Below are 23,276 nucleotides of genomic sequence, written 5' to 3'. Positions count from 1 at the left end.
TATATATAGTATGTGCCATGGAGCCCCCTAGTGGTGATTCTGTCTAGTATCAGGATATCCATGCAGGCAAGACGTTGTACAGCTAAGCTGGGCAGGAGCCTGAAACTGTGAGAGAGTTCCTGGGTTTGATATCTGTTATGGCATTTAACTGACAAACTCCACACTACACTGGACTTTCTCCATACTTAACATTCTAAAAGCAAGAAAAACACATGGCAAAATAGTTTGCCTCCTCACTCTGATTGTATCAACATTTTAATCCGAGTGTTTTTTTGTCACTGCTTTCCCTTCCACATGGCATTCACGCTCCAGCAATATCCTATGGCAGAATGAGGTCATTCGGGGCCCTTCGCTACTCTTCTGTCAAGAGGCATATATCCTTGCTCCATAAAGAAATAGTCTCTCTCCTATGAAAGTATTGCACTCTTTCTCTAAAGTAAACCTTTTACTGTTTCTCTAACAAAGGAGAGCAGGGATTAGTGGGTGGTGGAGCCGGCTGATGACAAAAACAGCATGGTGAGAAAACTGAAATTCCAACAGCCGTTGGATATTTCCCCTGTACTAGAAGAGAGCATTGCTGCTGCATAAGGACACTTCTGTTAAAAGAACAAAATACAATTTAATCATTGTCACCAAGAAAAACCCTGAGGCGCATTCCTCTTCCCACCATTAGTCTGGAAATAGGATTTGCTCTGGGGTTTCATCTGTCTGTTTATACCCTGCTCATTACTGTGACATCTGAGGGGTTGGGTCAAGGTCTTTGGCTAATACCAAATACCATATACATGGTCACCTGTAAATGGGAAAGACAGTGTAGTCTAGTGGTTACAGTTTGGCAGATGGAAATTAAGAGACATCTGGATGTTCTTTGTAGGACTTTGAGCAAGTCTCACCAATTTCTTTCTGCCTTACTTTTCTCCATTTGCCAAGTGGGGAATAATGATATGGTCCTACATTTTTAAATGCTTGGCGGTACTCTGATGCAAGGTGTGACTCACTAGCCAATTCTTTTTTGGGAGCCGTACTATTTTGGAGTGCTAAGAAGCCAAGAAATCAATTTGATTGCAGGTAATCATTTATAAACAGACAGGGTCAAATTTTCTAGGGTGCGGCACCTGCAGTTGGGGCCAGATTTTCCAAAGAGCTGAACACGTTGGGTGCTGAACTTTTTTGAAAATATCTGGCCCTTCCTTAGGTGCCTACATGGGAGCTAAGCTCCTTTTGTAAATGCAGTCCCAGCTGTGGATGTTGAGTTCTTCTGAAAATTCTAGCCATGGAAATTGGAGTGAGGGGACGTTTTCAGCCTGGATCTTATCCCCACGCTTTGATTTTCTAAAACACCCAGTTTATCCAAAGGAAATCGGAGTCTCTTGTCCCCTTGCTCACTATGTCCATAGTTCTAGTGCCAGAAACATCTGGTTCTTCTATTCAGTCTCAGATTAAAAACAGCAGTTGTGTCAGGGCCCATACAACCGGCAAGCAGGCTGCTTTCTTCACACTGTATGATGGGGGCCCTGATCATTACAAACCCCAAACGATAAGAACTGAGAGGTAAGAGACTCTTGTTCCCTGCAACAAAAAGAAAACTCCATTGATGCATAGCTGAGGCAGCAGCAGGAAGAAGTCATCTTATCATGTTCTCCCTATCCATGAGCCTGAACTAATCCTGATTTCCAAAGCAATTCAGAGTTGCCCCATTCACTAATATCTTTTTTTAAGGTATAGTGTAGCAGGTAAGAGATTAATTGAAGAATTAGCAGGCATAAGGTGAGGGGTTGGATGCAGCCTCGTCCAGTGGCTAGAGCATAAGACTGGATGTCAGAAGAGCTGGGGCTGGCTTCTCCTGTGTACGTCAGGAGTAACTGATTAAATTAAGGGAAATACGCCAGTATGAGGAGAATCGGGCTTTGGGGTTCTAGTCCCCCCCTCTGCCACTGACTCATTGTGCAGCCCTGGGCAAATCATTTAATTGCTCCCTGCCTCAGTTTCCCCATCTGCACAATGGGGATAATGATACTTTCCCACCTCTGTAATGTGCTTTGCGATCTACAATGGGAAAGTCCTCTCCGTAAGTGCTCCTTGTTGGTGGTGCTTTTTAGCTGAACTAGCACAATCGGCAACCTCGATCCTCCGAGACGAGAGTAAGGGCCTGATCTTGCAGTCCTTACTCAGGCAAACCAGCAATATGAGGGCACCATCAAGAAAAGAAAATGAAAGTGAACATGCTATAAGGCAATGGAGTATTGCTGCTTGGTTACATCCTCCCCTTAATTTTATATCCGGGTTTGTTACCTTCTCTCCCGAGCATAGGAGGTTACATGTATTAGCATCAAGTCTCCTTTCAGCCTCTCGCTGCTCTGACCCCCCTGAGTCACTTTTCAATTTGGTTCTGCCTCCCCAGGTGTTTGATACCCCTATCTGGATTGCAGCTGCACATTCAATGACAGCTGGGAGGAAGGATGGTCTAATAGCTAGAGCACTGGACTGGGACTCAGGAGGCTTGGCTTGTATTCATGGCTCTTCTACTGGCCTGCTGGGTTACTTTGGGCTTGGACACGTCACTTCATCTGTCTGTGCCTCAGTTTCTTCATCTGTAAAATGGGGATAATGATACCGACCTCCTTTGTAAAGTGCATTGAGATCCACTGATGAAAAGTGCTAGGTAAGAGCTAGTCCTGTTATTATTGGTTCTGCCACGGGCTTTGTGTGTGATCTTGAGCAAGTCACTTAGACTCAGCTCCCAAAATTGGGGTGAGATTTTCGAAAGGGCTCAACATATTGAGTGCTGAGCAGTTTTGAAAATCCAGCCCCAATGAGAGCCGCTGGGTGCTGAACGCTCCTGCTCCTTTTCAGCGGATAACCACATTGACTCCCCCGTTGTTACGCTATGGGCAGCTTTATCAGTTGCTCTTGCGTAGAGTCTGTTCACCACTGCCGTACGATCAACAGGGATGTTGCAAGAAGGTTTATTTTAAAAATGTAGAACAACAGGAACCAGGAGAGTTTTAATGAATAAATTATACAGTTGTCTTAAAGTCAAGTAATAGTTAAGACCCTCGTTTAACTTGAGCAGGGGTGAACAATAACGGAAAAGCTGCAAGTGAGCTCTTCTCGGTCTTCACAATTCCTCAGAAAATTGCCATGATCCTTCAGAATGTTTCCACCCACCGCCTCTCAGGGATCTTAACGAGCGTGTAGGAATGCACAGCACTGAGCAATGTGGAAAGTTTCCTTCCAGAACCCTGTGCTCATCCTAGTGTAGAGAGCCCCGCAGTAGAGTCTTGGGGCCAGATCCTACTTCCTGTTAAATCAACGCCAACAGTCCAATTGTCTTCAGTGGGAGTGGGATTAGACCTTCCAACTAGAACATACTTTAAAAATATAGTTGTAACACCGACTGGCCCCATCCATACTCGGGGTCAGATTTTCAAAAGAATTCAGCACCCACAATTGGGGCTAGATTTTCAAAAGAGATCGGCTCCCATCAGGCACCAAAGTCAGTGGCACCCAATGTGCTGAGCGGTCTTGGAAACGTGGCCATAAGTATCGCAGTGGGGGCTGCTGGGTACTAGAGAACTTTTGAAAAGCTGGTTCTTGTTTCGGTGCCAAATGGGAGCTGAACCCTTGAAAGTCTGGCCCTACCTGGTCAAAATGCGTTGGAAACTGGTTTAGCTGGAGCTGTGTTTAAGTTCTGCTCACACTCTGCTCTTTAACTTTATTCCTGGCCCAGCATGAATCAGGCCTAAAGCAGTTTCCAATCCCAAGAGCAGCAAATCCTTCCCGCTCATCTGGATCCAAAGAATGAAATGCCTCGTTTTTTGGAATCATTCTTTTAATTCTACTTTTCCCACCAATGCCGGAATTTGTACTTTGCCTTGCAGTGCAATATACTATTTATAGCTCCAGTGCAATTGTATAGGAAGAGCTTATGCTGTCATTGCTACTGCATCAATGAGCTGGTGGGAATGAAATAAGTGCACAGAGGAAGCAGACAAAGTTATGCAACATTTCCAAATATGGTCATTTCATTTTGATATTCTCTAGACAAACAAGTAGATTTCCACCCCCAACCGCCCAAGTCACAATCACAGGAATATATATTCAGAAACATGAATGTTTAAGATTCACGGGGATCTTTTGGGCTCACTTCAGGAAGAAGAGAAGAGCAACTGGCATTTTTCCCCATACTGATAGCCACACATGGCCGCTACTTAACATAAACATTCTTTTAAGAGCACTTGTAGTTGCAAACACACAGCCTGTAAGAATTCAAACCCGCCACTTCTCATATTATATCAAATCAGGCCCCTGTGGCCTTCCCTCACTCTGACATACATGTGTTCAAGTGGTCTTCCAAAGATCCTATGCCACATTCTCTCTCTCTCTCTCTCTCTCTCTCTCTCTCAGAATGATGTAAACCAGGGGTAACTCCATTGAAGTCAGGGGAGATGCACCAAATGCAAAAATAGAAAATAAAAATCAACAAAATGGAAAGAGCTGAAAAAGCCCCAGAGACAAGATGATTAGAACGGATTTTGAAGAGTCTTGGGTTGCATTCCTTCCCCCTTCCTTTGTATTCTCTCCAGTTAAGCCCCAATCCTTCAATTGGATTCATGTGGATGGACCCTGCACATGGTCCTACTGCAGTCAGTGGGCTCTGCATGGGCACAGGGGTTTGCTCACTCAAATCCAATTGCTGGATGGGGGACATGGATTGTGAGCTCTGAGGCTGGGATCCTATGCAGTTTACGTGCTGCACCTAGCCATGCTTTGGGTGATGTAAAAACAACAATACATATTGAGGAGATTTGAATGAATTAGCAAATGTTGGATCTGGTCCAGCAAGAAGTTATTCACAGGTCCCCATGTGAAGTGACAGATCCTCCCCTCCCCCTAAGAACACCTTGCACCATCAGGGCCTTAGAAAGAGTAATCCTCTGAAGTAATGACAGATTCATTGTGTTTCAAGACGTCTCGTCAGCCCTCCTGGTGATTTGATTGAGGATGTGCTGAACAAAAGAAAAAAAAATAGGTAAGAGTTTGCGTCCATTTCATCTCTGCTTCCCCCATTCATAGCTATAGCAATATAGATGTCATGCGTCTGCTCTTTTCTTTTCACTGTGTGTGTGCGTGCACTGAATATTCCCTTGGTTTCTATGTTACTTTGTCTGTGTAACATTTCAATCTGTCAGAACCATTAAAAAAAACCCAACCCTGAAGATTTGCAGTGATCCCAAAAGCTAATGCAAATCCAGTCACTGAATCAAAATAATGTATCAGTCAAGCAGAGAGAGTTTTGACTACCTATAAAAAGCCACGTTTCAAAACAAAATGTACATCCCATCACTTAAAGCTCAAGGCAAGTCTATGCTAGGAGGACGGTTAAGGCAAATACAATAGGCTAGAAATGTTCGTTAGTCAGAGGCCCTAGTCCTGCCAACATTTACACATATAATAGCCTCATTGACGCTACTGGCACTACTCACCTGTGTAAAGTTAAGCAAATGCGTAACTATTTGCAGGACAGGGGTGCTCTGATTCTGATTTGGGTCTGCTAGTGCAGGCTTCTGTACCTATGTAGAGCCCCATTGAACAGGGCTGTCCAGAAAACAACAACTCTGTTTTGCAAAAAAAAAAAAAAAAAAAAAAGGCTGAGGTTTCAAAATTTGTTTTTGTTCCACTATGCAACAAAACTGAGCCCTTCCAAAATGTTTTGTGAAAAAGCCTGCCCGAGAGACTGGCTCCGTAGCCTGCTGGTTAGGGTGCTCACCTGTAATGTAGGAGATGCAGGTGTAAGTCCTGCCTACAGATCAAGCAGAGTAGGGATTTGAACCGAGGTCTCCCAGCTTACCTAACAACTGTGCTATTGGTAAATCTGCATGGGGGGGATTTCCATTCTGTCAGCAGAATTTCCATCCTGGACCTGAGAAATGTAATCAAAACAGATACATTTCTGCAAAACCTCTTGGTTTTGACAAAATGGCATTTTCAATGGAAAAAGTGTAGTGGAAAGTTTTTTGAGCAGCTCTGTGTTGAAGTCAATGGGCCTGATTCTCCTCTCACTTACACCAGTTTTACACTGATGTAGACTAGTGTGAGGGAGAGGAGAATCTAGCCCACTGGGACCCCACAGGTTTTCAGGGATTCCGAGTAGTGGATCCCAGTTGTAGGATCAGGGCTCTAAATTGTAAATTCCTTCAAGCAGGGACTGTGTCCTCCTATAAGTGTGGACAGTACCTAACACAATTGGCTTCTCATCCTGGTTGAAGCTACACTAGTGAAATGCAAATAAGAGTCACTTTGATAGATGGCTGTTTATGAGTGGAGCTCTCAGGAGTACTGGAAGTTTTGCAGGAGAAAGCAAAGTGCTCTTGTAACTCAAGTCGTCTGCTCGTGACATGCAAAAACATTCAGGAACATACCAGCTCCTGATGTACTTGCCTTTAAAACAGGCTTAGCAGAATTCAGTTTATTTTTAAGCATTTTTTCCTATTTTTATCTACTTAAATGTTCAGAGTTGTGGGAAATTATGGGGGGCAGTGGTCAGACAATAATTATTTAATGACAGTAGACGCTGAGACTCAAAAAGTTAAAGCTTTAAAACCATTAAAAACACAAATTGTCAACATCATTTATCAAAATACATAAAGTCAAGGGCCTTAACATCAAACTCTAAGAGTTCTCAAGCTGCAGTTTTTGTACTTTGCCTGTCTGCAAATTTTGACTATTCTTGATTGAAAATATTTTTTCTTCAGTTTGTGTGCACATCATGAAATCAACATTTACTGCTAAAAATCTAATCCTTCCAAGCCCTACCTTTAAAGCATTTTTAGATTAAATTAGTTCTGGGACCTTGTAATAAAATGAAACTGGAGTGAGGAAATGACATTCAACCACTGTGCAGACCACAAACTGTTCTCAGACAAAATACAACACAAAATTTGCTGACCTTATATGCTGTAATGGAGAGAGGACTGTAAGTGAAATTATATATATGGAAATTTTAGTACCAAGACTGAAATATCATATTAAAATATTTCATAAAATTGTGCAATTGACCTAAAATTTGAATCCAGGGAGGTTACACAGGGATTTATTTAAGCTTCATAATACTAACTAATGACCATCTTATCCGAAAGCACATTAAAAAGAGAGGTGACATTTTCAAAGCTCTCTGTGCATCTGAATCCCTGAGGTAGCTTTGAAAATCTCTTATCTAGCTTGTATAAGGCCTTGGCTACACTGGCAATTCACAGCGCTGCACTTGCTGCGCTCAGGGGTGTGAAAAAACACCCCCCCGAGCGCAGCGAGTGCAGCCCTGTAAAGCGCCAGTGTAATCAGCGCCTGCAGCGCTGCAAGCTACTCCCCTCGGAGAGCGGGGAATTCACAGCGCTGTGAATCCGCGAGTGTAGCCAAGGCCTAAGGCACTTTTCGTCAGTAGATCTCAAAATGTTTTACAAAGTGAGGTTATGTATTATTATCCCTGTTTTATAGATGGGGAAACTGAAGCACAGAGACAACAAGGGGTCCGATGGCACCTTAAAGACTAACAGATTTATCTGGGCATAAGCTGAAGAAGTGGGTATTTTACCCATGAAAGCTTATGCCCAAATAAATCGGTTAGTCTTTAAGGTGCCACCGGACCCCTTGTTTTTGTGGATACAGACTAACACGGCTACCCCCTGATACTTGAAGCACAGAGAGGTGATGTGACTTGCCTAAGGTTATCCAGCAGGCCAGTGGCAGAGCCAGCAATAGAACCAAGGACTCCAGTTTGTAATCTAGGCTTCTCTCCACCAGGCCACAGTGCCCCCTACTTTGCTGCACCCACCATTGAAATACAGTTATTTGGGGATGGGGGGAGGGTGCGGGATATGTAGCAACTTAACATATCAGAGAAGAAGGGCCTAGGAGTCAGATGACCTGGGTTCTGAGTTTGAGCAGGTCTTTTCACCTCTTTGTGCTGGTTAGGGTGACCAGATGTCCCGATTTTATAGGGACAGTCCCGATTTTGGGGTCTTTTTCTTATATAGGCTCCTATTACCCCCCACCAGCTGTCCTGATTTTTCACACTTGCTGTCTGGTCACCCTAGTGCTGGTTTCCCCGCCTGTAAAACGGGACATGAGAATAGTTGCCTGCCCCACAGGGCTTTTTTCAGGCTTAATTCACTTATGTTGGTAAACTCCATTGAGATCCTTGGAGAAAAGATGCTGTGGGAGTGAAGCACCTTGGGATCTCTAATGCTGACTTCTCATCCAAAAGAGTGCACCTCTGGCAGCACAGAGATACCCCACACCCACAGAAGCACTACTTTCTAGGGACTCGGAGGGCAAAGTGCCATTTCCTGCAGCACCTACCTCTGCCTTGCAGGTTTGGCCAGCCAAGCAGCAATTCAGCTCAGCTGTGCCTGCTTACAGATCTGAGGGCATCAGCATGGTGATAACATAGCGAATGGCACATCTCTTACCAATCACAAGCTGCAGGTGGTTCCTTTTTACTGGGCTCCCTAGAAACACTCTAGTTAAGTTCTCCAGAGTCAGACTGTCTTTGTCAAGCCACAAGGTATTTCCTGCTTCCTCCCCCTCCTTTACACAAATAAATAATAATCATCATCATAAGTTAAAAAATACCCAGAAAGTTCAATGTAGTTTAGAAAAACCCTCCCTTGAGTTAACTGGAGCAAAACCGAAATGATGAGGAAAGGGGGCTACGTGAAGGTCCTTGAATGATGGGTCTCTTAGAAGGACCAAGCATCTCTGTTGAGTGGGAGGGGAAGTTTCCTCCCCATCCCACCCTTTTTTTAGGGGCAGGGAGGAAAAAGTATTTTAAGATCAGAGCTGGGTGAAGCCAGGAGAGTTGAGGGGAATTTGTGGCAGAGGGCTGTGACCCTCTAGGTGAGGTTAGGTGGCCTTCCAAGTGGGTCTGGGACTACTTATTATATTTTTGCGGGGGAGACTGTGAAATTGGATGACTTTGACTGACTTTCAGTTTGATTCTTTTTTTTAGGGGAGAAGGGGGGTGTTTGAACCTGAAACTCAAGAGGCATAACGTAGCCCCGAGCAAAGCCTTTAAAACAAAACACAGAGCCTGCTGAGGCTTCGGTGACTCAGTACAGCTGCTTGGCCTACAAGGCAGTTTTAAAAATGACTCCCACTTACGATGGGGGATTTTTTACAGTGCGTCTCTCCTGCATGGTAATTAATAATTGTACAAAGAGCACCTTGCCTTGGGGGATCTCAGAGTGCCTCTTAGATCTCATGCATTCAGCCTTGCAACACACCTGTAAGGATTACCCTCGTCTTTCTTGATAGATGGGGAAACTGAGGCACTAAGCACCGGAGACGTGATTTGCCCAAGGCCCCTCCGTGCATCAGTAGCAGAGCTTGGAATAGACTCCTTGCCCAGGTCTTCTGATTACCTTGGCCTCTATCCCTCATTCCATTAAAAACACATAGGGCACTTTAAACAAAACCCTCCCTGAAACTGACCTGGGGAGATTTCCTCCTCAGCTGCCTGCAAACATTGTACGGGGGGGGGTGTCTACATTTTCCAGCCTCCCGCTCACTTTTGTTGCTGGGCTCAGGCCTGGGAAACGGGAAGATGAAGGTTTGTGTGCAGCTCTGACAAAAACAGCTGGAATGCCCCTCCCTCCCCTGCTCCTTCCCCTTTTGTTCCAAGCAGGCGGGGAAGGGGGATTCGCAGAGCCCGGCGTTAGAGACACACTGACTGAGCCTCTCCAGTAATAGCCATCACCTTGCTAGGGAGCTGAGCCAGCCCCCCTGATTGCAGTGCCTGCTCCCCTCCCCATGGCCTGCTAGGGAGAGGGGGGAGATTCCGCTGTACGGTCCCTGGGCTTGTCTGGCGGCAGCATCTTCCAGCTCTGGCTGCATCGGTGTCGTCAATTCCCTCCTGCTCCGGCTTCTCTCCCTCGCCTGGATGCCGCCAGCGTTAGCCTGAGGGAGTGGCAGGCTGTATTCCAGAGGGCTGCAGCCTCCGGCTAGGGCTGGGGGGGGCCAAGAGGGGCTTGCAAACAGCCTGGAGGGCTCCTCCACAGCCCCCCTGCAAGCTGGATGCTAAGGAAGAAGGTAAGAAGGGCCTGGGTTGAGGGAGGGTGGGGAACACAGCAGCAAAGGGGATTTGGGGGGCTCATCATGCAAGCCCAGGCTGCTCTAGGAATTATTGTGGGGCTGTTCTCTGGCCCGTGTTATGCAGGGGCTCAGACTAGATGACCACAAAGGTCCCTTCTGGCCTAGGAATCTATGAGTCTTGAGCCAGCAACAAAGGAGGGGGGGGAATGAATGAAGCTGGTGCGGTTCCCTGTTGGAAAATGTCAGGGGTGGGGTGGGGGTGAGGCGCTGAAGTCTGGCATTGCATCTCCTTGCACCAGGATTGGGCATGGCAAAGCATTGTCCTGGGGCCGGGGAAAGAAAAGGGCACAGTTCTTATGGTAGGCTGGGTTTTGTGCTAGGGATGCTGCTGCCTACTGCAGTCCCCTTTGGCTTGGCAGTGATTAAACGTGGAAGGCTGTGTGTGGTGGGGAGAGACTGTTAGAGGAGATTTTTGTTTTGAAATGTGCACTCCGTCCCTATCCCCCCTCTCTCCCTGGTACACACCCACCTGAACACAACCAAGACTGCAATCCTGGCTTGGTTTGGATTGTAACCTCCACGCATGGGTGTAGGCTTGACAGTAAGGATATACACACGCTCACAGAATGGCTCGATCCTCTCCTTAATTCCCAGCAGGGGGAACAAACAGGGACCTGAAACTGGAGAGATGGGAATGACATTGGCCGTCATCATCTATTGCTTAACTCAATCAAGTTCTGGTTTGAAACAGGAGCTGGGTTTTTCTTTTGTGTGCTGGCTGTTGGATTGCGTGGCACTCTTTGGCTGCCGGGCTGGGCATCCCTGCTGATTTCGGGTTGTCTCATCATTTAGAGGTTGGCATTGCTGTGCTACAGGATCTGTTTTCTTCTTGTCTGTAGCTGGGAAATGCCATTCTAAACAAGGGCAGACTGGAATGTATTGTTCGTATTTCTACAGTGCTGCAGGAGTATGTGGTACTTCATATAAATAATACATCATAAAGGTCCCTGCCCCTGGCAGCTTCCGTTCCAAACATTAGGAAGAGGCTAATGGTGCATCTGGACAGGCCCCATAAACGTGAGTAAGCGAAAGGCAGAGGCGCCCGTTATCTTTAGGTATCTAGGCTGGTTGGAGATGTGTTTGGAAACCGCTTGAAGACAAAGCACTATGTTAGTGCTAAGCGCTGTTTACTGTTCTGCTGATTGTCAGTCTAGTAGGCCTGTGAACCCCAGCTCAGAAATTATTCCTGCTGGGATGAGTGTCAAGTTTCATCAGCCCAGCCTGCATTGTTGGAAAGGAGGGTTTTCTCGGGGGTGACTTGCATTTTAAGGGGTTTTAGATTTGCGGTGTCTGCCCTAGCTTTTGCTCTCTTTGCGGCTAGGCGACATTCCTCTATCCAGCTGCGGTCATGAAGAGCCCCTTCTAATCAGCACGCTTCAGCCCGGCCCTGTCATTGCTGGGGAGGAGCTGCCTGGCCTGGTCTTAAACTTGGGTCTGTTATTTGGCAGTTTAAAACAATTGCTGCTTGCTGTTAAGCTGCTTGAATGTAATCCATTTCTATTAGCCAGGCCCAGCAAGGAGCAGGTCTGCAGTCAGACAGCCGTGCTCTCCCCAACCAATGTCACTGGGCCTGGCAGAAACCACTAAGGGTGCAGGACTTCAAATGGGCAGCACGGAGGCAAGCCACAGGTTAAATTGTTAGCAAGAGCCATTATAAAAATGCCAATGACAAGCCGTGTGAGGGGTTGAGCTGTGATCTTGGAAGGCTGAGGGCTGATGTTTCGCAACTAGAGTAAACCTGTATATTCAAAGGGACACTGTTGTGATAAAAATCATGGCCTGGATTATCTGCTGAGGCCAAGATTCAATTGTGTGTCCTTATATTCTGCTTGGCTCTGTGCCGTCTCCGGGCTGGGGGGCTGTTCTAACCCAGTGGCTCTCAAACTTTCCAGACTACTGTACCCCTTTCAGGAGCCTGATTTATCTTGCGTACCCCCAAGTTTCACCTCACTTAAAAACGACTTGCTTACAAAATCAGACATAAAAATACGAAAGTGTCACAGCGCACTACTACTGTAAAATGGCTTCCTTTCTTATTTTTATGATCTAATTATCAAATAAATCAACTGGAATATAAATATTGTGCTTACATTTCAGTGTCTATAGAGCAGTATAAACAAGTCATTGTATGGGATTTTAGTCTTTACTGACTTCGCTAGTGCTTTTCCTGTAGCCTGTTGTAAACCTAGGCAAATATCTAGATGAGTTGATGTACCCCCTGGAAGGCCTCTGCATACCCCAGGGATACATGTATCCATGGTTGAGAACCACCTACGCCACCTGGCAGTGGTCCTCAATGGACTACTTCTATATTAAAGCAATGTGTTAGCCAGGCAGAGAGCTAGGCTAGAACGTGGCTTGTTCTTGTTCACCTAGTTGTTAGAACTTGGTTTGGCCTCATTCCCAATGGTCAGATAAAAAGTATTTATGTAAACCCTCTATGACCTGATTTGTTTCAAAGGTGCTGCCCACCCAGAGCTCCTGTTGAAGTCAGTGGTGGTTACTGGTAGGGAGAGAGAATTTTTATTTTTTACTGCTTTATGAGTTTTTTAAAAGATGGCTTGTGAGTCTGTGGTTTTTATTTCTCCCCCTGGCCCCTGCACTTGTTTTTTACATTAGAAATTCAGGTCTTCTTTATCCTAGAGGACTCTATGGTTGACACCAGCCAGGATTGGGGCCCCATTGTACCAGGTAGTACTACACAAACTCAGAAGAGATGGTCCCTGCTTAGACAGTGAACTGATGACATTGCATGAGTCGAGAGAGTGAAAGCTGAGCTGTTGGGAGAGGAAGGGAATTGAGTCAGACAAAGCTTTGTGTGTTAATGCCACTGTAGCTTCATTCATTAACTAAGGTTTTGAAGAAAAGATGTCTTGGAAGCTTTCAGCTCCTCTATGTTTCAGTTGAGGTGTGAGAACTCACAATACACATGGTCTGAGACAAGTAGTAGTTCTTCCAGCAAAACGAGAGAAGACCAGAGTTGACATTTCTAGTATTTCTAAGGTAAAAAAACCAAGCATGGGGAAAAAACGTCTTTGAGGCCTTATAAACAAAGACTCAAGCCCACTTTTAAATAGAAACCATCGTGGGTCACTGTTAGTGTGGGCCTATGATGTAAAAACCTAGTTTTTTTTCTTCACCAGCACATCTGCTCCCTGTTTGTGTTCAGAGCTGTCTCTGCTAACTAGTGACACACGTAATTTTTATTACTGTTTACTCTTCTTAGCCCTGCAGAGCCAACACAGCTCAGAGAGAGTGGTCTGGATTCTATTCTAGCTCCCTCCTCATCTCCAGGATTGTTAACTGCTTTATTACTTACAAATTTATTGGGCATAAGCTTTCGTGGGCTAAAACCCATTTCATCGGATGCATGCAGTGGAAAATACAGTAGGAAGATATCTATACAGAGAGATATCTTCCTATTGTATTTTCCACTGCATGCAACCGATGAAGTGGGTTTTAGCCCACAAAAGCTTATGCCCAAATAAATTTGTTAGTCTCTAAGGTGTCACAAGTACTCCTCGTTCTTTTTGCTGATACAGACTAACACAGCTACCACTCTGAAACCTGCTTTATTACTGTAGTTCCCCAACAACAATTGGAGACCGGGGCCACGTTGTGCTGATCACTGCATAAATTAATAGTGAGACACACTATCCCAGAGATCTCTATGGTCCAATTAGCCAAGACAGGCAAAGGGTGGGTGAAACAGAAGTTAGGTGATTTGCACAAGAAGTCTGCAGCAGATCCAGGAATTGAACCCAGCCCTCCTGAGTCCTATATTAGTGCCTTAGCCACAGAATCATCCTTTCTCTCCTAACATGCATTTCTGTTGCACAATCTTTATTGCTGACAGTGATGCGTGAGCTGTAAAAATACCCATTTCAGCTCTCAGATCATTGGTTGATTCTCCAGAGCTAGCAGTTGGGGAAAAAGAAACATCTTTTTATTTGTAAACTGATTGTGGGTGGTAGGTAGATTGTTAAGAAACAAACACAGAACCCTGCCATGTACAGAGTCTCTTTCAACAGTGCGCACACACATTTTTAACACAATTACATCTGCTCCTTAGATGGGGGGGCCTTATGCAGTTTCTTTACATTTTGCTGGGATGATAAAACTACACAGGTCAATTTCACTTGGTTTATAGTCAGTTTCAGCTTCTGGTTTTCATGTTCTAGCACAGTGCTTCCCTCAGTGGAGAGATGACTTCATTCCACATGACTCTTGAGTCACACCTTATATCAGCACTCATCTCTCGTTTCGTCTTTAAAAAAAAGTTGTTGTTTTTGTTAAAAAGCCAGTAAAAATTACAACATTTTTGCATCAGCCCTTTTGCCTTGGAACAAGTTCTGAAGGAACAATATTTTTATTAGCTACTTTCTAAACCGAAAAACAAAATCTGATCCAGCAAATAGTCAGAGTTGGCGCAATTACAGCAGAAGTGAAAGGAACACATTTAAATAAATGTAACCAAGGATTGTCAAATTGCACTCCTGTGGCTTAACATTGTTGACTCCAGCTTGATGATTTCAAATACTATATCAGTTTGGGTGGGTGGGGACTGTCTGGGCTCACAACTCAGAGTGCTGCTCTATGGATGTTTTATTATTTCTATTACAGTAGTAATTAAGTCTCTTGTGCAGTTAGCTGCTGTACAATAATAAATAAATATAATAAAAGAGGCATGACGTGAAGTGACTTGCTCAAAGTTATGTAGCAGAGCCAGGAATAAAACTCAGCTCTCCTGAGTGCCACTCAAGTGCCCTATCCCCTGGACCCAGGCTGCCTCCCTGGAAGGAATGACCCATATTAAGGCACAAAAGAGATCTGAGACATTGACACGGCTTAAATTGGTTACTTAATTTTGGGAGAACTATCTGAACTCTGACACTGATTCTCGCAGTGGCCTAGAATGAGTCACTTAACCTGTGTACCTCAGTTTTCCCATCTGTAAAATGGACTTATTTATCCATTACTCATAGAGAGTAAGATTTTTTTTTTTTTTCAAAAGCATCAGGGCACCTAACTTCCATTGACTCTCAAAGGGCATTTCAGTAATAATTAACTTATTTATTGTATTAACATTTCACAGTGTTGCAGGGAAGCCTTCGTTAAACATTTGTATTGTACTTAGAATACAGTAAGAAGCTACGTACATGTTACTTGGGGGTTCCCTTTGATTTTTTTTTTTTGGTCTGTTTTAAATTCTTTTTATCTTATCAGCCCCTTCATACCACTTCCTACCCGTGCCTGGCTGATGTGCAACTGTAATTTCCCTCCCAACCCAGCCCCTGTAAAACCAAGAGGCCAAAACGTTGCACCAAGTTTCGGTGCAATGACTGACAACGCCTTTTTCTGGGAGATCCACTTTTTCTGCTGACCCCCTGGTTTATTGCATCAGGCTCTGAAGACTTTTGTGTTCGCCAATTAGTGCTGGAAAGTTTTCAATAATTCTTTGAGCCTGGCAGGCGTGAAAAGCAGCTGCCTGTAGAAACAACCCAGACTTTCCCATCACTTGGGAGCTCTCCCATTTCCATTCAGGACTTGTTAGCGTGTCTCCTGGATGTTGAAGTGCTTCTGAATGTGTAAGTACCCCAGAAAAGGAGGCCTCTATTGGAACAGCTTACGAGGCAATTACGTCATGGAAAATGTACTTAACGGATTTTTCTTTAGCTTCGTTTTGAATATCGAGCATTTTGTGACTGTAAAACACTGGTTTAATGCATGTAGTCACATCTCTCCACACAGGCTGCCCCAAGACTATAGTCTGCTTCTTAGTTCGATAGCTTCTGTTTAGCTCTACTATAGTAGTTCTATAGGGCGTCCACTTAGCTTCGTTCTATAGCTTCTGTTTAGTTTATAGCTAACAAAGTTACTGCTCTCGCTTGGTGGGTAGTGTCAGGCACTGTGTGATCTTGAATAAGTCACTTAACCTCCTTGGCCTCAGTTTCCACATGGGTAAAATAAGGACATCCTTGACTAGAACTAGGATATTTTAGTTAGTGACCAACACAGCAGTACCTCCTTGAATGACAGTTTGCTGAGGGATAACATGGCATAAATATAATGGTGTCTCAACCTGTGTGTCACAAGGAAAATGTCTGGCCTTTATTCCCTGCTATCTGCTCCTTAGTGGCCAGAGTCTCGCACTAAGTGTGGCACCACATCTAATGATGCTTTTTTGAAGTGCTGCAGGACTTGTCCTGTGGTTTGAAGTATCATGGGGAACCAGTGCAAATGATTCTGGGATGAATCCAAATACAATCGCATAAGAGTGGATGAATGAGGAGGATTGTGAGTTAAAACAGCTATACTTGGGTAGTTTCTTTGCATTTGTTTTTTATTTATTTGAGGAAAAATACTGATCTTTGGCACCAAGAATCTCGGTATCTAGACAAGAAAAGCAGGTGGTTCCATATCTGGAACAGGGCATGGAAATCTTACAGGTCATACAAATATATGAGATGCACCAGTTAATATATCAGCTGGTTAAAGTGGCAAAGTCATTCAACTATTGGAACTAGAATGAATATAGATGAATAGCACTATCCTATGTGATCAGAACGGCCTCTCCATAGGACTGCCCATTAATCAGCTATCTTCTTGGCCAATCCTGTACTGAACAAACTGCTCAGCCTGGGGAAAGTCTATGCTTAAGTTCAGTAGGACAGCACAGAATGGCATGGAATTTTTTTCCAGCTTTCGTTGGGATCTGCGCAAAAGCTTTTTGAACTTGCTCAGGTCTGTTCTATATGGGAAGCCCTCTGTAAATGCATCCCAGTAAATGGTGCTTGAGATCAGAAGGTTAGATGAATCCTTGTTGAGATTTTTAGTCTTGAGACCTTTGAAGCATCAGCAAGCACATCTTTCCCCTATGAAAATGAAACTTAATATGTGAGTTCATTGGCTATAAAGCACAGGAGGTGTTGGGGCACTTGAAAAATGTCCTTTTGGGGCACCAAATTCTAAAGGGCAGTCATGGGTGATAGGATAGTTCACATTCATGGAATATTTAGGATCTAATCTCCCTTAGGGTACCTGAAGTTTATGGCTTGCCTTGGCTAAAAGAAGTCACATAGCCAGTTTAATGCTCTGAGTTTTTCATTGCATATAACTGTTTGTTTACTCTACAATACAATTGTGTTAGGGGCCCCTAGTACAACAACCGTAGCTGTATTTTGTAACCAGGCTATACTGGCACATCTGGACAGGGCCAAGTCTTTGCCTTGGTTCCAAAACATGGTTATGGTCTTGCCTAGAGTACAGGGTGGAACAATGGGACTTGTAGTGCAGAAAGACTGTATGTTTTGGTAAATGACATTTTCCTGCATAATAAACCTGCTGTATGCAGTAAAGCAACTGCCAGGGGTACAGCTACCAAGAGATGACACTCTAATGATCTAAATGAAGCACAGTCCTTTAACACCAATTCTATCTGGATTCTCCGGTTACTTTGACACTTTCCTGACTCCTTTTACATTTAATAATGTTAAATTTTACTTCCACCATACTCCTCCTAGCAGGATCTGCTCACTGTCTGCCTAGCTCCACAAAATGTTAAGAACCAATATATGGGTGCTTTCCAATAGCCCTGTGGCTTGTAGAAACCGTAAGATTAGAAGTGTGATTAAAAACAGGCTGTGCAGCAAAGCTGCTCTTGCAAAAGAATCCTGGGCTGGTGAAAGATGCCGGATTGATAGCCCCGTCCCAGGATGTGCAAGCCTCCCCCCCACCCAACCAGCTGTGCCTCAGCCCTGATGCGGAGAGAGCAGAGGGAGGGAGTAGTTCACTTTCCTTGCCTATCCGACTGCTGTGCAGAATAGTGATTTCTGCGCTGTGGATGCCCATCTGCTAGGAACTAGCCCGTGACCTCTGTCTTATATTGCATAAGCCTGTGCGCACCCATCAGATGAGATTGTTTTGGCTCTGTTGCATTAGCACCTAGAGGCCCGAGTCTGCTTGAGGCTTCTTTATGGAAAGCACTGTACAAATGCAGAGCAAAGTCAGCCCGTGCCCCAAAGAGCTTACAATCTAAAAGTCAAACAGTAAGAGGTGGGTGGAATAAAGAAGCCGGTAGGAGGGAGGGCAGTGTAACAATGATGAGTTGATTTTTAGCACATGTTAATTGTAATAAGTCACTTGGTAGCAGTAATTGAAACGTGCCATCTGCTGATTTGGGCAGGATTTGAACTGGTGACTTTTAGGGGGAATGCTCTTCTTCTAGCTCCAAGCCCCTGAGCCATCCGGAGCTTTTCTTCCAAGAGGCCTTTTGTTCCGGTGCTCCGTAGGCTTAAGTAGGAAACTATATGTGACTAATATACACTGGGCAAAAAACATTGTTTAAGTTCCTGGCCTTCCTGTCTCCACCATTATGGGTGGTGGGAATTACATAAATGTGTCCATGTTAACTGTGGTCTGGAGAAATCACAGAGACTCCAGAGAGAGCAGCAGTTGGAGAAGCATGAACCATGGTGGGTGGGTCAGCTTTTTGTGTGGGAAACTTAATGTGCACTGGTGAATCAGCAAAGAGGAGGAGGGGTTCTGGGAACTGGTCTCAGTCACTGCCGAGCTGCCCCAAGAATAGTGACAGACAGACAGCAGAATGACTGCAATGGAACAAGAGCAGTGACGGAGCCTCTTCAGTGGCCTAGGGCTCAGTAAGAATAGAGACTTCACTCTTCCATAGCACCTTCAATCTGGCGATCTCAAACCACATAACAGACATCCATGAACTAAGCCTCATGTCATTTCCCCCCGTGAGACCGGTACTCTTATTTTCACTCTTCATCCGGCACAGAAAGCTGAAATTACTGGCCCAAGTGAAAGTAGAACCCAGTAGTCCTCGCTGCCAATATACGATTCAGCCACAAGACCCATGCTCTAAGTCCCAAACTTTTTTCCCCTATGGCCCACCTGTGCAGCTGCAATAGGGACTGCGGCTCACTGTTAACTCTTCTTAAGGAATATTATTAATTTTAAGGATTAGACCATATGAACTAGAACACTGTAAATAATGTCCAGGCTTTCTTTTCATTGTAACAAGAGAAATCCCTAGCAACAGGCACTCAAAGAAATGCTTCAAGATCTTTGAAACCCAACAGTTTGACTTGACAGGAGAAGGCAGTTACACCGGTGGACCACTGGGGACTGTGCCTTGGCACATCTTAAAGCTGCAGCCCACAGTTTGGGACCCCCTGCTCTACTGTCGTCTCTCTAGAGCTCTGGGTTCCACCCTGCATTGGGTCAGCTTTTTGCTTTTGGGGGGGTCAGGCAGTGAGTCAAGTTAGTTGTTTCCTTGCATTGCTTGGGTTAAGGGCACTTGAAGGGCTTGACTACATGGGAGAATGCCCGTGTGTTAACTGATCTGATTTAGCATTTAGTGTTGGGTGACCAGATAGCAAATGTGAAAAACTGGGACACGTGTGTGTGTATGTATATATATAATTGCGTATATAAGACAGACATGCTCAGAATTATGTCTCAGCCGGTCACAGTTTGTCTAATGGGATTTCTGTAACAAATGTGGCACTTACAGCATACACGGTGGTCTGGTGTGAAGATTCACTCTAGGGCTAACCAGGATGGTCCTTGTATATCATGCTTAGATCACATTGTGTCCATTATAATGCAATGGCCTTTCCCTGTAGAGACAAGGCGTAGGAGGTTAAAAATACATCAGTATTTGGTTCAAGTGCTTTCAAAAGACTCTGGAATTCAGTGCAGTGAGGGATTCTGAGCACAGTAAAGGCACCTGGTTTCTACCCAGTGGCCTGGCAATTTGTCAAGTGAAAACTTGATCCTTTGAGAGCCCCAGGAAATGGAGAAAGTCTGATGCTCCTTTGTGGTGAGGAGAGTTCGAAATGCTGCCATCCCAAACTGTTCTGCTATATGGAAACATAGGGGCGAGATTGGCTTGTCTTACTTATGTCAGTAATCCCCTTGACTTCAATGGAACCACTCCCAGGATTCGACCCACACAAGGGTGAATTTACCAGAGGTACGCAAGGGAGAGCAAGTGAGGCCAGTTACACTTGCTCCCCTTTCTCTCCATACACATCCAACTTAATTCCTTAAACTGCTCTTAGAAACAAGAACCTGTTTGAGCTTTCCTGTCCAATCTCCATCTTGAAGTTGGATGCATCAAACCTTTCAGCAGTAAGACTTTCAATCTGACCTTTAATATAAACCCACCGGGCTAAATACTTCCTTGTCTTGCACCCACCTGGGGGGTGTAAAGTGGGTCAGAATGTAGCCTGCTGTTTTAAAGTGAATCTTTGCTGCCTCCCCCTAAACTTTCTGAATTCCTTATTCTCTATTGGCCAGATTCTCTGTGGTGTAACCTGTTACAGCTCTATTGACTTCAAAGGAGTTCTCCTCCTGCCAGGTAAAAGATGAAAATGAATTCAAGAAAGGAAATGCTCTCATAGAGCCAACGTTTGTTTTAAATGGTCAAAGTCGAGCGAAACTGCAATTCCCTTCATCATCCCCGTTGCTGTCATGTTTTCATCACTTACGTGGCACCCGCCTTTCCATTCCACTCTGCAAAGTGGGACTGGGTTGGGTGCGTGGGTGGAAAAAAGACCTTAGTCTTGTTTTCATTTCATAATCAAAACCCAGGGCAGAGGTTAGACTACCAACCATGGACAAATCAAGCCCAAGGTGTGACGAATAACTGAGTAAGTGTCAGTGCAAACTTTGATGCCGTGTTAAATGAAGCAGTCAAAAGGCAGGAAATTCCCAGTGTGAGGGTTTCTACTGGAGGATTTACTCCGCCATGCGGTACACCTTGTGTATGTTACGGCATGTATTTAATTACAGAAAGAGTCAGATCTAAAAGGGTATGCCATGAATGGTAAGTTGCAGAGCTGTATGATGGACTGTATTTATCATGAGTACTTGTGGCACCTTAGAGACTAACAAATTTATTAGAGCATAAGCTTATGCTCTAATAAATTTGTTAGTCTCTAAGGTGCCACAAGTACTCCTGTTCTTTTACGGATACAGACTAACACGGCTGCTACTCTGAAACCTGTATTTATCATACCTCTTAACTGCCTCCAGGGGACTCTGCCCACTGTTCTGTCTCCTACCAGACTCTTTCTAAATAGGGCTGGGTGATCAATGGTAAGTATTTTCCATCAAAAATTTGTAAAGAAACAATCCCCCCCCACCCCACCCCATCCCACCCCTTGTTTTATGAAAAACTTGGGTTTGACCATTGAAGTCTATGGAAATCTTTCCATTGATTTCAGTAGTCCCTAGATCAAGCCTAAGGGGTTGTGCACTGATTAAACCAGTTGGTGCCAAATCCCAGCCCCACTCCAGAGACGAGAACCCCATTCCATCCATGGGAGGATGTCAAGGAGTTGGAGGTCATGCAGTTTTCAGGCCCTTCCCTTGGATTTTTCCCATGGATGGGGGATGGTTTGGACTTCCACTAGCACTAGGGTGACCAGATAGCAAATGTGAAAAATCGGGACGGGGGTGGGGGGTAATAGGAGCCCATTTAAAAAAATGTCCCAAATATTGGGACTGTCCCTATAAAATCAGGACATCTGGTCACCCTAACTAGCACAGAATCATTTGTGTTGTTTACATTACTGCTATCTAAGGGGCTGAACCTTCAGTTTTCAATAAGCATGTTGCCAGCATGGGGAGTATGCATCCCCATTGACTGCAACCGAGATTTGGAATCTGTGAACTGCAGGCCCAGGCTCATACTTATTCCCCAGTCAATTTATGATGAGGAGTCTGAGTCTCCTTAGCCTGTGTTTTTTCTACTTTGGTTTCGTTTCTGTGTTGTGGGTATCTTTAGTACCCAGTGTTAGGTAATAGTCTCTCATTTTTTCCCTTTGATAGTGTTTTCTTTTGTCTCGGTGGCTTATTGGACGCCTAGACAGCACAGTGATTAGTGCAGTATAAATGCATAGAAGAACTAAGCAAAATATGCAAACCACCCCCCCCCCCCCCACTCTTCCAAGATACATCCAGGGGCGGCTCCAGGCACCAGCGCACCAAGCGCGTGCCTGGGGCGGCAAGCCACGGGGGGCGGCCTGCCGGTCACTGTGGGGGCGGCAGTCAGGGAGCCTTCGGTGACATGCCTGCGGGAGGTCCGCTGGTCCCGCGGTTTTGACAGCAATTCGGCGGCGGGTACGCCAAAGCCGTGGGACCGGTGGACCTCCCGCAGGCATGCCGCCGAATCCGCATTACCAACGGACCTCCCGCAGGTGCGCCGCCGAAAGCCGCCTGACTGCCGTGCTTGGGGTGGCAAAATACATAGAGCCGCCCCTGGATACATCTAGGATTTCCTGTTGCACTATGCATTAAATATCAGAAAACATGGATAAAGAAGAGATTAAAGACAGACATTTTAAGAGATGAGCATCTTCCATAGATGTGGCGAGAGCAGTGTGAGGGCAACAAATCATTATGACCACCTCAAGAAACTTTTGACTCCTCACCAGGGAAAGAGAGAAGCTTGTGTTTGCCAAACGAGTACTGTGTAGTCCAGTGAACACTCCAGGGTGCCCTTCCCTTAAAAACTTGATTATAGCACAGAGCCGCTCTTTTCGCTCAGCTAAGCTATTGGGAAAGGATCCTGTCTCCATTTTATTTATCACAGAAAATATTTTCTTGGTGAGTGATTCTGGTCTTCTTAATTAAGAAGGAATATCTTTTCTTCCCCTGTTCTGTCGTGCACTGATTAAATTTGAGGATTTAATCCTAATCTAACTGGTGCTTTAGAAATTGTTATTTTATCTCTGACAAGTGGTCAGTAACTTTATTAGAGAAGCAAAAAGGTGAATGCGTGACCACGTAGGATCAGATGGAACAATTTATGGAATTAAATCTGCAGCAAGATAAAGCTGCTCTCTGTTTTCAGCATCTGCTTTTTCCTTTGATATCAGCAAAGCCGCAATTTGGCTTTATCAAATCATCCTCTTTATTTTGACTGGCTTCATTTCCTGTCCCTCACAAAGGCCTGGACAGTTTGAGCCTTGCCTTCAGAATTACTTCACTCCCAAGGCAAATTCTGCTCTTTGGTACGTATGGCGAGTTCGGATATTCTGAACTTTGCAGGATTCCTGTGGTAACAAAGGCAATTCCCTGCTGTAGGGAGAGTG

The 23,276-nt window shown here is 44.8% G+C and overlaps 1 protein-coding gene across 2 annotated transcripts in view; it reads left to right on the top strand.

Annotated features, from left to right (window-relative positions):
• The first annotated feature begins 9,697 nt into the window (after positions 1-9,697).
• The window catches only part of CLIP2 (CAP-Gly domain containing linker protein 2), a 125,646-nt gene continuing 112,067 nt past the window's right edge, over positions 9,698-23,276 (top strand). For both annotated transcript variants that reach the window (XM_054008357.1, XM_054008356.1), the window contains exon 1: positions 9,698-10,086. The gene's annotated coding sequence lies outside the window, so the exon portion shown is untranslated. The remainder of the gene's footprint in view (positions 10,087-23,276) is intronic.

This window comes from Malaclemys terrapin, chromosome 18 (genome assembly GCF_027887155.1).
Source record: "Malaclemys terrapin pileata isolate rMalTer1 chromosome 18, rMalTer1.hap1, whole genome shotgun sequence".
Taxonomy (NCBI): domain Eukaryota; kingdom Metazoa; phylum Chordata; order Testudines; family Emydidae; genus Malaclemys; species Malaclemys terrapin.
This window is presented reverse-complemented; position numbering and strand designations above follow the sequence as displayed.